This window comes from Thalassophryne amazonica, chromosome 4 (genome assembly GCF_902500255.1).
Source record: "Thalassophryne amazonica chromosome 4, fThaAma1.1, whole genome shotgun sequence".
NCBI lineage: Eukaryota > Metazoa > Chordata > Actinopteri > Batrachoidiformes > Batrachoididae > Thalassophryne > Thalassophryne amazonica.
Genome location: NC_047106.1, coordinates 42,181,952 through 42,196,050, shown reverse-complemented (window position 1 = coordinate 42,196,050; position 14,099 = coordinate 42,181,952).

Here is a 14,099-nt window from a genome sequence, read left to right as displayed (position 1 = left end):
AATTAACCTGATATGACTTATGTCACCCTGTCGATTACACAGTACCAGTTATCAATTTGCTGAGTTAGCTCTGAGTTGAATAAATGAGCATCATCTACATGCTGAGTAGCTGGAGGTTGGCTGTGAACACTGTGATCAGGCGTAGAGAGCGATTGAGCAATTGTGTTGCTAAATAGAGAGTTTCTTCCTGGAAATGCAGGATCTCCTGGCAGGAAAGAAAACATGGAAAATATCATCACTCATATGCCCAGTGTCTAACCAGATGTATCCATGTATGTATCATGTATCCATCATGTATCCATCCTGTGAATACAGAGATTTGATGAATAGTTACAAGTGTATCCCCTTCAGATTGTTAATACGGTCACTAAAATAAATAATAAATACCATAATAAATAAATACCATAATATCTCACCTAGTTGAAAAGAGCATAAAATCAGACTCATCCAAACCAGGTGAGCTTTTCTATGTGAGATCATTCCAAAAACCACCTCTTTTATTTGTGCAATATCCCATAGACCAGTTTGCCACCTGAACACAGCCATCTGCTGGACATATTTGGGCAATACTCATCACATGCATGAGGAAAGCTATGCACAGGTGTTTTCAAATTGCATGTAGTGGAGTGACAAATTAAGTTTGTTTTCTTTCTCTAAAGCCTAGTTCTGGTGGACAAGACCACAACTGCCCGTTCTGCATAACGACTGTTTAAATTTGATGCCCACAAGTCTTGCCACATCTCCCACCCCAATGTCAAGTTCCAAACAATGATTTATGACTTCATAATATCTATGTTCAGTGTTTCCATGCATTCTATAAACAGGACTTACATGAACCCGAATGAGCCAGTCCACCAGAACAGCATGAGTGGCATCGGTGAAAGGTTGAGGTAGATCAACGCTGGGAAAAGTGCTGCTCAGCTGAGTTCTCCGTAATACCAAAAATAATAAAAATAAATAAATAAAACTTATACAGGTCCATAATCTAGACAAGTTAAATTTCTTTTTAAATTTATGCTTATCCAGATTGCGGTACCAGCAGGCTAAGCAGCTTAGCCCACACTTTATCCTACCCTCAACCAAGTACTCTCCCTGGAGAATCCTGAAGTGTTTCCAAGCCATCTGGGGGATATAATCCCTCCAGTGTGTCCTGGGTCTTCCCAGAGGGCTCTTCCCAGCTAGATGTGCCTGGAAGACATCCCTAGGGAGAATACCCAGTGAGCAACCTCACCAGATGCCCAACCAATTCAGTCGGTTCCTTTCGATGAGAAGAGGAGCAGCTCATCAATCTTCTTACCCCGTTGCTGAATAAAAACCCAGATACCTGACAGAGGAACCTCAATACCATCACTTGTATCTGCAAGCATTACCCAAAGCTCACAACCATAGGCTCAAGACTAGTGCTCAGCCTAAACAACCAGCTTGTCCCTTTGTTGTATGCCATTAGTAATGACGTTGGCACATTCTTCAGCCACTTCATGTAGTAGAAGGTAGATTCAAAGATGAAGCCATTTCGCTGTGGGTTCTGAAACCCCATTAACTAAATCCATTATTTCAAGGGTCACATGCCACCTTGCATTTTCAGAGATCAGAAAAGTTAAGTCGACAAGTGACTCATTCATGAAGATGTCCCAAGCATATGTCCAATCCCATATTAAGCCCAGATTCTCCAGTGCCAGCTGCACTTCATGGCGCAGTAAGCTGGGGAGCAGTGGCTGCAGGCTATGAAGGTCTTGAAAACCATGATTGTATAGTCGTACAGGCTCCTCCACACAACTGTCTGCAAAAAAAAGGCAAGGAAAAGAGACCACCAAGGGCAAGCAGTATAATTAATCTGTTATTTACAATATGAACAATCAAACTCACCATGTGACTAGTGATATGGTTAGTTTATTATGGAGCACTAGACACCTCAATGCAGAGCTCAGTTTCTTAAGGACGCTTCATGGCTTTTAGTATTCAAGTCAGGAAAGCTAGTATGCAGTGCATCAATTTGGGTAAGTGGTGCAGAAAGAAATTTAGGAACCTGTGGTATTAATTGTGCAGGTAGTTGATTGTGTTTGACCATCTCCATGGAAGCCTGTGCTGATGCAGCCACTCGTTTGTGTAGATAACCTGTCCTAAAACAGACACCAGCTTAAACATTAGAATATACATGTTCATTTGCAAGTCTGAGCCCAATGACTGAAGGCAGTTACAATAAAAAGCTCATTTGTAGATTAGAAAGATGAGTCAGCAGTGACGATGGAGCCTTCAACCCCTGAAAAATACTCCTCTGAGCATTGAATAAAACTACCACACAGGAGTAGATTTCAGAGAAGATGGCAACTGTTCAATAACAGATGTTTGGAGAGTTGCATGAAGCTATTCATCCTCCCCATCTGTGACATGGCTCCATTTTTAGTGGAACTATCCCGGACTCTTCTCCCTCAAACTGCCAGCAATCCTTAGACAAGCATTAACCCAAGTTCTTCAGGGGGCACATCTCTCCTCCACCTGCAATAGAAGCATTTGTGGGGACACCACCATTTTAGGCTGACTAAGCTAAGGACTAGTTGCTTTACCACTGGTTTTAGGGGGAAGGAGTGTTTTTATTGTTGAGTGTACAACTGTTGTGGGTGTCTGGTGGTGGTGTTCTGTTGTACGTGTGTTTTGGACATCCTGATGCACTCTAAATGTAATTTGTAAGGATGAATAAAGTGAAAATTGAAACTAATCAAGCCAGTGGTGCTCTACTCCATCCATGCATCCCCCCAACCATCCATCCATCCGCTTATTCCAGTTGAGGGTCAAGGGGAAACCTATGGCAATGGTCAGTGAGGCAGTCTTTGTTTGGAAGTGGTTGTACACCCTGGACAGGCTGCCACTCTATTGCAGTACCCAGTGCTGTAGTCACCATTGACAATTCCTTTGCTCATGTTCAATTCTTTTTTGAACAAGCCAACCATATGATTGCAGTACAGTGCTGCTGCATGGTAATACTTGACGTCATTTGAAGTCACCCAAGGCCAAAGGTTATTGGAAAGGTGTTGTGACTTCATATTCAAGTTCAATAGGGTGTATCTTTAACTAATTCCTCGAAGAGACATTTTAAATATTCACTGCATAAAAGCACTGGACCAATTATTTGGCCTTGGCCTGTGACCTTGACTTTTTATCAAATTCTGTACAACTCATTTTGTTCTTCACTCTCAATCCTTCCACCAGATTTGGTCCTGACCAGGTCATAGTCTTGATTCATGTTGTTTACCAAAATCAAAACCTCAATGTTTCCTGCTGGTATTAAAAAAACAAACAAACAAAAAAGGATTGTTTCTGATCCTGTCCTTCAGTGAGAAAAAAAAACACAAAATGATACTGGTCTGAAATATTAAAAATAAATAAAGTAAAAAGATGGAAACTTCACATGAAGAATGGCATTTGGATATTACATCTTTTGACCGATAAAAGGCTCATCAATTCCACCCCTAAGTGAGACACAGAAGTATTTAAGTAATACTGAATTCTTTTTGTTTTTTTTATATTTCATATTTTGGCAAAAGCATATTTTCTATTTCAGTCAAGTTAATTCATACTGCATCAGATAATGCACAAGATGATGCATAATAATGGAATGGAACCAACCTGATGACATCATAAAGACTTCAAAGTTTATTCAAGTTCACAGTAGCTCAAATGTCAGAAAGCTCAGTGGTCACAAGAAATAAGATGTCTAAGTGTGTGAACAGTTCAGTTTAGTCTGAACACAGCAGCAAACACAAGCATCAGACTGAAGTTAACAAAACTTCAAATAGCATTTTTAAATATCTGATACCAACAAAAGTATTTGAAATAACAGCTCAAACTCAGTCAGTGAGGATGCCTTGTAAAGTCCTCAAACCAGTATGTTTTTCTCATTTTGACTCTGTGATTCATTGTTCTGTCTTTCTTTGCTCATATGTTTTATTCATGTGTTCATATTTTCACAATAAAACCTGAGGGGCGACTGAGAAGTTTTGAGCCTGACCCAGAAAAAGTTGGGTGTGGTTCTCCAACTTTTGCACTCTGAGAAACAAACATTTCTGGGTCCGGCTCAGATCTCCTCAGTTGCCCCTCATAGTTCAACTCAAACCATTTGAAGAAAATGCTGATATTAAACCAGACATTCAAAAATGAAGAATACATGTGCCGACTATGAAATCAGAAAACTGTTCGGAGGCCAAACCAAAACCTTGAAACACAATTCTGATCGACACAAGAGAGCGAAGATTAAATAATTTCATATATGTGCAATATGATAAACTTGGTCCACTAAATGAAACATTACACATAATGTAAATCTCATGAATTTATTTTGTTAAATGTGATTTCATTATTAAAATGTTCAAATATTTCAAACATTGTAACAAATTTGAAAATCAAAACATTTTTAATTTCATTTATTTTAAATTTAATAACTACGTGGCTCATCAACAGTACCATCGCTACCCACCAGGGGGCGATAGCCCACACTTTGGGAACCACTGTATTAAACCATTTAATTAATTCAATAAATCAAACTTTGAAAATTATTTGAATTAAAATAAGCTTACCTGATTTGAGTTTAATTACATTTCAGTTCATTAAACAAAACAGTTTGCAGTATTTTACAGTCATCTATAACGTTCCTGCAACAAATTCAAAATATTTAATGTGTTGACATTAAAAGCACTAATGGTCAAGATCTTCACAGCCAGATATGTTTGGGACACTGTCCTTCAGTGAGACACTGAAAACACAAGATGATCGTGGTCTGAAAATGATCGAAAATAAATAATTAATAATAAAAACAAAAAGGCTGAAGACTTCACATGAAGAATTTAATATTGGATCATGGATTAAATAATTTCATATATGTGCAATATGATAAACTCGGTCCACTAAATGAAACATTACACATAATGTAAATCTCATGAATTTATTTTGTTAAATGTGATTTCATTATTAAACTGTTCAAATATTTCAAACATTGTAACAAAATTGAAAATCAAATAATTTTTAATTTCATTTATTTTAAATTTAATAACTACATGTGGCTCATCAACAGTACCATCCAAAAAAGGTCGAAATTAAATTCTTCACATGAAGAATTTAATTTCGTTATGAAAGAAATTTCACAATAAAAAAAAAAATCATCACTTCCACACAACATTTACACACAGAAGTATTTAAGTGAGAATTTTCTATTTCAGTAAAGTTAGTTCATATTGGATCAGATCACAGACAAGGAGATAAACAATAATGGAATGGAGCCAATCTGATGACATCACAAAGACTGTTAAAAGGTTATTCAAGTTCATAGTAGCTCAAACATCACAAAGCTCATCACTGCTCACAACACATGAGATGCGTAAGTGTATGAACAGTTCGGTTTAGTTTGAACATGGCAGTGAACACAAACATCAGACTGAAGAAAACAAACATTCAAATACGACAAATTAAAAAACACTGAAATAACAATTCAAACTCAGTTGGTGAGGATGCCTCGTAAAGTCCTAAAACCAGTAAGTTTTTCTTCATTTTGACTCTGTGATTCCCCGTTCTTTCTTGGCTTGTATGTTTTATTCATGTGTTCATGTTTTCACTATAAAACCTGATGAGATACGAGGGGTGACTGAGAAGTTTTGAGCCTGACCCAGAAAAAGTTGGGTGTGGTTCTCCAACTTTTGCACTCTGAGAAACAAACATTTTGGGTCCGGCTCAGATCTTCTCAGTTGCCCCTCATGGTTCAACTCAAACCATTTGAAGAAAATGGTGATATTAAACCAGACATTCCAAAAATGAAGAATACATGCGCCCACATGTGTTCATATTTTCACTGTAAAACCCGATGAGACAGTTAAACTCAAACCATTTGAAGAAAATGATGATATTAAAACATTTCATGAACTCAAACAATTCAAAGTTGGGAATTGGCTGATTTGTGTTCAGTTTATTAAACAATATAGTTTGAAGTATTTTACAGTCATTTGAACTAATTCAACTAATTCAAACTGTTTACTGCCACTCAAATCATTCTAAGCTGTGACTAGTTCTCTTGTGGTTTTGCTGTCTTGGGTCGGTGTGTCTCTGCCTCGGCTCCGTGCAGCACTCACAGTATCTGTGTTTTGTCTGACTATGATGTCCAGTAACTTCTTGGGGATCTCACAAATTCTCAGGACGTCCCAGAGAGCAGTCCGATCAACTGAATCCAACACTTTGGGAAAATCAACATCGACTGCAAAGAAGCTCTGCAGACTGTTTTTGTTTCAGTGCAGCTGATTGGTCAACAGAAAATAAACTCTTCATAATGAATGCATGATGCTAATTGATTGTCTCTTGTTGTGTTTGTAGCCCCCCAATCTGCTGGACTCAGACTCTGAGACTGAAGGACCAGAGTATCTGGAGACACAGCTTCCTGATGACAATTCATGGAGGGTCAAAGTTCAAAAAGACACTGAAGCTAAGCAGCTGCGACTGCTGGAAGTGTTCGCTGCCAGTCACAGAAGGGAGGACGAAATCAAACAGGCTGCATTTGAGGAGAAACTCAAAGAAAAGGACAGAATGATCCAAATGTTGCAAGATAAATACACCAGCTTCCAGCAAGAGATGGAGGAAAAGGACATCAAGGTCCAGATGATGATGGACAGAAAGGATGCTGAATATAAAAGAATGCAGGAGGAAAAGGACATCAGCTTCCACAAAGTGATGGACAGCAAGGAAGTGGAATTCCAAAGGAAGCTGGAGGAAAATGATGCCAACTTCTGTCACATGATGGACAGCAAGGAAGCAGAGTTCCAAAGGAAGCTCGAGGAAAAAGACATCAGTGTCCAGAAAATGATGGACATGAAAGAAGCTCACTTCCAGAAAATCCTGGAAGAGAAAGAGTCCAACTTCCAGAAGGAGCTGGACATGAAGGAGGACATCCTGAAGAAAGAGATGAAAGCACAAAAGGAGGGTTTCCGCTCAGATTTGGCGGCCACAAAAAACCGCTGGTGTATTTTTGCTGGTGTTTGTGTTGTAATTGGATTTGTGGCAGCAAAATGTCTTAAATAACAAAACTTTGACAAAACCTGCAGCATGAATACATTTTATTTTGAGGAACAATCAATGAAATTTTGGTGCTTTGTCTTTGTATATTAAATCTCTGCACTACATCAATCTCTCCAGCAGGTGGCCTCCAAGAGTACAATAACAGGAATTATGCAAGAACTTTTACATAAATGTGTCCCAGATTTAGTCTCACACACACACACACACACACACACACACACACACACACACACACACACACACACACACACACACACACACACACACACACACACACACACACACACACTCAACTTCAACCGCTTAGTCCACCCTTACCAAAAAGTAGTACATGCAAATATGTTTCAAGTATACTTCCAGTTTACTTTTTATATACTTATCAGTACTATTTTTTGGTAAGGGCAATTAAGGGTCACGTGGGACTTGAGCCTATCCCAGCAGTCATAGAGTTTGGGGCAGGGTGCACCCTGGACAGGATGCCAGTCTGTCGCAGGGCCACATATAGACAAACACATTCACACCCACACGCACACCTACAGACAATTTAAAGTTTCTAATCCACCTAATCTGCTTGTATTTTGGATGTGGGAGGAAGGCGGACCACCCAGAGAGAACCTACGCAAACACGGGGAGAACACGCAAACTCCACACAGAAAGGCCACAGGTGAGAATCAAACCCATGACCTTCTCATTGTGAGGCAACAGTGCTAACCACTAAGCCACTGTGCTGCAGATTTAGTCATTAGTCTAATAATTAATGTTGTAAATAATCATAAAATTCAAGAATATATTCCTACAATACACAATTTTTCAGGGTTGGAAAAACAACACCATCGAACCTCGATGGCCGCCATCCATAAATGGTGGCCAGTGATTGTCTGCTGCAATCACCAGTCTTTTATCCTGGGTTCCACCTCATCTACCACACTCGAGAAATCTTTCTCCTTCTTTTCACAATCTACCTGTGAGGCACAGTGACGTGCGGTGAGGTTCATAGCTGGTGAGGCACTGACTTCATCACAATCAGATTTACAAGCATATGAACTCCACAGAGTAACTTATTCACCGTTTGACTGGCAGCAATTAACAGGTTATGTTTAAAATCCATATCAGCATTCTTACACATACAAACTGTAGCACACAAAAAGTACATTTAATTAAAAAAAAGGATTATTATGATCTTACCTTTACTTATAAATGAAGTCTACATACTGCTCCTTCTGAACAACAGCATTGATGACTTTTTTTTGTAGAAGTTTTCCTTATCTTCCTTCAGTTTTAAAAGTCTCTGTGTCTCATTGGAAATCACTGCCAGGGAAGAAAGTCATCCTTCATCAGTCCTGTTCCAACTGTATGTTTGGAGCCTTTTCTGGCTTTGAATGTGAGTAGTCGACTGCTTGTGTTTGATGAGAAAATTCTTCAGGTCACAATATCCCATCTGAGTCCACACATTGTCACAAGTTGAGAAAAGGAGGCAGAAGAAGGCAGTTTCTGGCTGGATGTCAACACAGCCAGACTTTACATTTGAAGCCCCCCACTGTTATGTTTTTATTATTATTATTATTATTAATGGAAACACCAAATTTCTAATGCGTAGTCAAACCAGGTCTAAATCATGTATACTTTAGAGCACACCTGGGAGTCTGAACCCTTTTTAAAGTTGGGTGAACAATATTGAGTTGGGGGGTCTGGGGGACCAGACTGCACCATTTTCTAGAAAAATGGTGCAGTCTGGTGCATTCATATGCATTTTAACAGACATATACCCCAATGTTGACTACAAATTGGGGTTAGGGTTAGCGATAAGAGCTACATTCACAGAAAAATATCAAATTTAACACAATTTTCCAAAATAAGTAATTAAATACGTGTACGTGTAATTCACGGCTTAACAGTGTGTAATTCCCTTTGTGAAAGAAAAATACATAATACAATACTCTACAATCAAAACATTAAAGAACAGATTATCCATCTTATAGTCAATCACATTCAGTAAACTCAGTCCATATTAATAATAAACAGACTTTCAGAATATTACTTTCTTAATCTACAACTTGTAGGTTAGGGAATTACTGTACTGTCTTATTCAATTCAATTCAATTTTATTTATATAGCGCCAAATCACAACAAACAGTTGCCCCAAGGCGCTTTATATTGTAAGGCAAGGCCATACAATAATTACGTAAAAACCCCAAAGGTCAAAACGACCCCCTGTGAGCAAGCACTTGGCGACAGTGGGAAGGAAAAACTCCCATTTAACAGGAAGAAACCTCCAGCAGAACCAGGCTCAGGGAGGGGCAGTCTTCTGCTGGGACTGGTTGGGGCTGAGGGAGAGAACCAGGAAAAAGACATGCTGTGGAGGGGAGCAGAGATCGATCACTAATGATTAAATGCAGAGTGGTGCATACAGAGCAAAAAGAGAAAGAAACACTCAGTGCATCATGGGAACCCCCCAGCAGTCTAAGTCTATAGCAGCATAACTAAGGGATGGTTCAGGGTCACCTGATCCAGCCCTAACTATAAGCTTTAGCAAAAAGGAAAGTTTTAAGCCTAATCTTAAAAGTAAGAGGGTGTCTGTCTCCCTGATCTGAATTGGGAGCTGGTTCCACAGGAGAGGAGCCTGAAAGCTGAAGGCTCTGCCTCCCATTCTACTCTTACAAACCCTAGGAACTACAAGTAAGCCTGCAGTCTGAGAGCGAAGCGCTCTATTGGGGTGATATGGTACTACGAGGTCCCTAAGATAAGAAGGGACCTGATTATTCAAAACCTTATAAGTAAGAAGAAGAATTTTCAATTCTATTCTAGAATTAACGGGAAGCCAATGAAGAGAGGCCAATATGGGTGAGATATGCTCTCTCCTTCTAGTCCCCGTCAGTACTCTAGCTGCAGCATTTTGAATTAACTGAAGGCTTTTCAGGGAACTTTTAGGACAACCTGATAATAATGAATTACAATAGTCCAGCCTAGAGGAAATAAATGCATGAATTAGTTTTTCAGCATCACTCTGAGACAAGACCTTTCTAATTTTAGAGATATTGCGTAAATGCAAAAAAGCAGTCTTACATATTTGTTTAATATGCGCTTTGAATGACATATCCTGATCAAAAATGACTCCAAGATTTCTCACAGTATTACTAGAGGTCAGGGTAATGCCATCCAGAATAAGGATCTGGTTAGACACCATGTTTCTAAGATTTGTGGGGCCAAGTACAATAACTTCAGTTTTATCTGAGTTTAAAAGCAGGAAATTAGAGGTCATCCATGTCCTTATGTCTGTAAGACAATCCTGCAGTTTAGCTAATTGGTGTGTGTCCTCTGTCCTCTTATGAGGTAATATAAAACAATGTCATAATAAAAATGACATATTTTATAACCCTGTATTTGAAAAAAGAAGGTAATTCCTGTTATTTCTTAACAGTATTAGACTGAATAAATAAATGCAATATATTTTGTTTGTTAAAAAAATAAGGTAAAAGGTTAATTCATATTATATACTCTCTACATACATACCATAATAGCCCTATTCTTATTCTGCATACTTTGTAATTCTCTGTAATATTGTATAGTTTATATAGTCATCTTCTATCTGTCCCTCAGTTCCTGCGACTACAAAAACAGACCTTTTATTCCGTAATCCCAATATTAGCTCAATTTAAAAAAAAAATACACAAAACAGGAAGAAAATGGTGTAAAGGTTGCTAAAATTCAGTTACATTTTAGTTAAATCATTTGCTTGTAAAGTGGCTCCATAAGCTCAGCGACAATGAAATACTAGACAGCGCCCGTGGTTCGAACCCCTGTGAGGGAGTGAGATCAGGGACCAAGCTTAGAATTCTGTAGAAGTAACCACTGAGACACACCAGCGCGAGAAACACGTACTGAAAATACCATTATCAACAATCATCAAATCTTGAAACTAAATGAGTGAAAATCTCACTGGTTTGCTAGAACATTTTCATGAGATGGGTCAAAAATATGGTTGATTGTTTTCCTTCATGATGTCAGAAAGCCGGGATTCCCTTCAACCACAAAGTGAGGAATTTTTAGGAGCCACTGAACTGTCAAAGTCAGTAGAAAAGGACAAAAAGCACTGAGCAGCGCCCATGGTTCAATAAAACCCCAAATCAGGAAAAAGGTGAGACAATATGGAAAATGCAATTTAGAAAATAAATGCAGTGATTCTCACTTTGACTTTTATTTAATTGCATATAGTGTCAACCCAGCACATTCAGTGTTTTTTTTTTTTTGGTTTTTTTTTGTTTTTTTTGTCTGTTCAACTTCATTTAATTTGTTACTATACTGTACATACTTTTTTGGTTACTCCTACTGTATGAATTCACTCACCATGGCATTTATTAATGTGTGCCCACAGTATCTCATAACACCTGTATTGATGACTTCAAGGTAATGTTCTGCCTGTAGGAAATTCTATACAATACAAAAAATACTGAACACAAACAACAACCAAATAAGAACAGTGCATAGATTAAAAACAATCGCATCCAAAAGCAGAAGATTCTGTGATCATGCTTATTTATTTATTTAAAGCTACAGCACAGTGTCATCGAGTTGTGAGGTTGCAGATTTCGTTGTGACATTAAGGTGGGTTTTCCAAACTTTTGCGTGTTAGGATGGAGAATGTTGGGGGTTGAATATTCAAATGCATATTCCAACAACAGCACGACCACAGTGTTAACATATTCTTTTCACGTTCACATAAACATTTGGGAGCTGGGTGATATGGAATGAGAATCATGTTGTTATATGCCAGTGGCTGCATATTGTCCAAGGAGCTGTCCACTGTCCTGACCATAGACTGTGGTGACTGCTTTCAGCACATGTGAGCACTGACCTAAGGGGGTCAGAACAGGCACAGGACATGGATTTTGTATTTATTTTACATAGAAAGACATGGCAAAAGCTACATTTAGTTTGATGTAAGTGGTGGATGTTTCATTAATAATAGGCCACTATAAATGAATATTTAATCATGGTATTTTCTGTGTTAAAGAAAATGACTGAATGACAATAAAGAAATGCATACCCAAACAGCTCACAGGAAATGACTCTGAATCAGATTTATGCATGTCTGCTTTGATCACGCAGCACTGTCTCAGATAGCACCACATTTTGAAACATACTAAATTACAGACACTGTTTCATCCCCTTAAATTGCTTTGAGTCCTGATAAAGTATTTTGAATTTATATTCTTCCCCATTTTTTTCATGTTCGGCCCCTACAATATTGCACAATTGGGTGGACACGCCTCAAACTGCATATTTATGAAGGCAAATGTGCTAAATGTGCTAATACATGCTATTTTGCGCACTGGAAGTCCTTAGTGTGCACCTTCAGTAAATCAGCATGTACTTTATTTTGGGGGGGCTATAGTGTTTGCAGATGTTTTTACACACATGTGCGTGCACACACTGGGTAAGGTGTCCTGTTTGGGTTTGGGGATGAAGGTAACACTGCATTCTTACATTAGAACATTGATGGATCAATGCTGAAGTATCCCTCTTTGTCAGAGACTCTTTAAAAACAAACAAAAAAAGTAGAAATGCTCAGTTTGCACACCTGTTGAAACACATGCACACATCATAGAGTCAGTTTTCATGGAACCAATTTTAGGGTTTCCTGTGAGTGTGAGGAGAGATTTCTTTTTTGTTGTTGTTTTCTCCAAACTGATGATATTAACATAAATATTAACCTTAACTGCTGCATTGCTCCTCATTACTCCTTGACTACTGGATACAATTTTTAAAAAATACTCAGCATAGTAAGTCCCTTCGGCTGCTCCCTTGTTTGCACTTGGGGTCGCCACAGCAAATCCAAGGTGGATCTGCATGTTGAATTGGCACAGGTTTTACGCCGGATGCCCTTCCTGACGTAACTCCACATTACATGGAGAAATGTGGCATGGGTGGGATTTGAACCTGGAACCTTCTGAACTGAAACCAAGTACATTAACCACTTGGCCACCACCCCTGCTATTAAAAAAATACTCAGCATAATCCTACAATTAATATTTAACTCTGTCTGTGCCAAAACATAATCAGACTAATACTTTGCATAGGAGTTCTTTTGTTTTGTTTTTCATCATCAAAGATAGAAATAAACTACCCAGCCTTTTAACTAGTATTAAAGGAGAATTCAAACGTTTCTGAGCCTGAGCCTACTGTCTCTGTTTGATTTTTACATTTTTAATGCAAAGAATCTGTCAACAATGACGCTTTCAAAAAATTAAAAGTAAGATTCATGCATCAGGATCTTACTTTGAAAAAATATGGAGGAAGGTAATTTCAACTAAAGAGCGACATCCGGAAAAACGTCGTTAACTTGACAGAACTTTGCAGACAGGATTTGACACAGTTTGGCCGAGAGGGGGCACTGCTGAGCCGCGGTGTTAGCAGAGAATTTTACAATGTGTTTATGGCTGTTTTATCTTTTCGCTGTCGCATTAGCAGAGGTAAATGTTGTTCATGACAGATGTATCTGAAGAGTCAAACAGCAGCTTTGGCTTTCATTTTTTTGCCCTCTTTGATCGATCGATCACTGCAGGAAACAACTCGTGATTTATCGGACGAGTTACGCAACACACAGCACCATTTGTACTTTGTTCTAATTTTAGCGCTTTGAAAAGTTAATTACCAAAATAAAAGACAACAGCTGAGGCAACGAAGCAACAACAAAACACTGGACAGCACCCGTGGTTCGATCCCCCGTTAAGGGGCTGGAGATCAGGTATTCAGTATTAGAATTCTGTAGGAAGTAACCACTGAGCTACGCCAGTGCAAGTACCAGCCTGCTAAAATATCATTATAAAGATTGATCAAAACTTGTCATGAAATGATTTGGCCAAAATATTAGAAATCCATCGTTATGGCATGGGCACTTAGGAAGCGCACTGGGTTGCTCAAACATTTTCATGACATGGGTCAATAATATGCTCTGTTTTCCTTCATGACGTCATAAGAAAGAGAGGTTTTCCTTTCGGCCACAAAATCAGGGGCGCATTAAGTCACCTGAGGCCCTTGGGCCAGGGAGA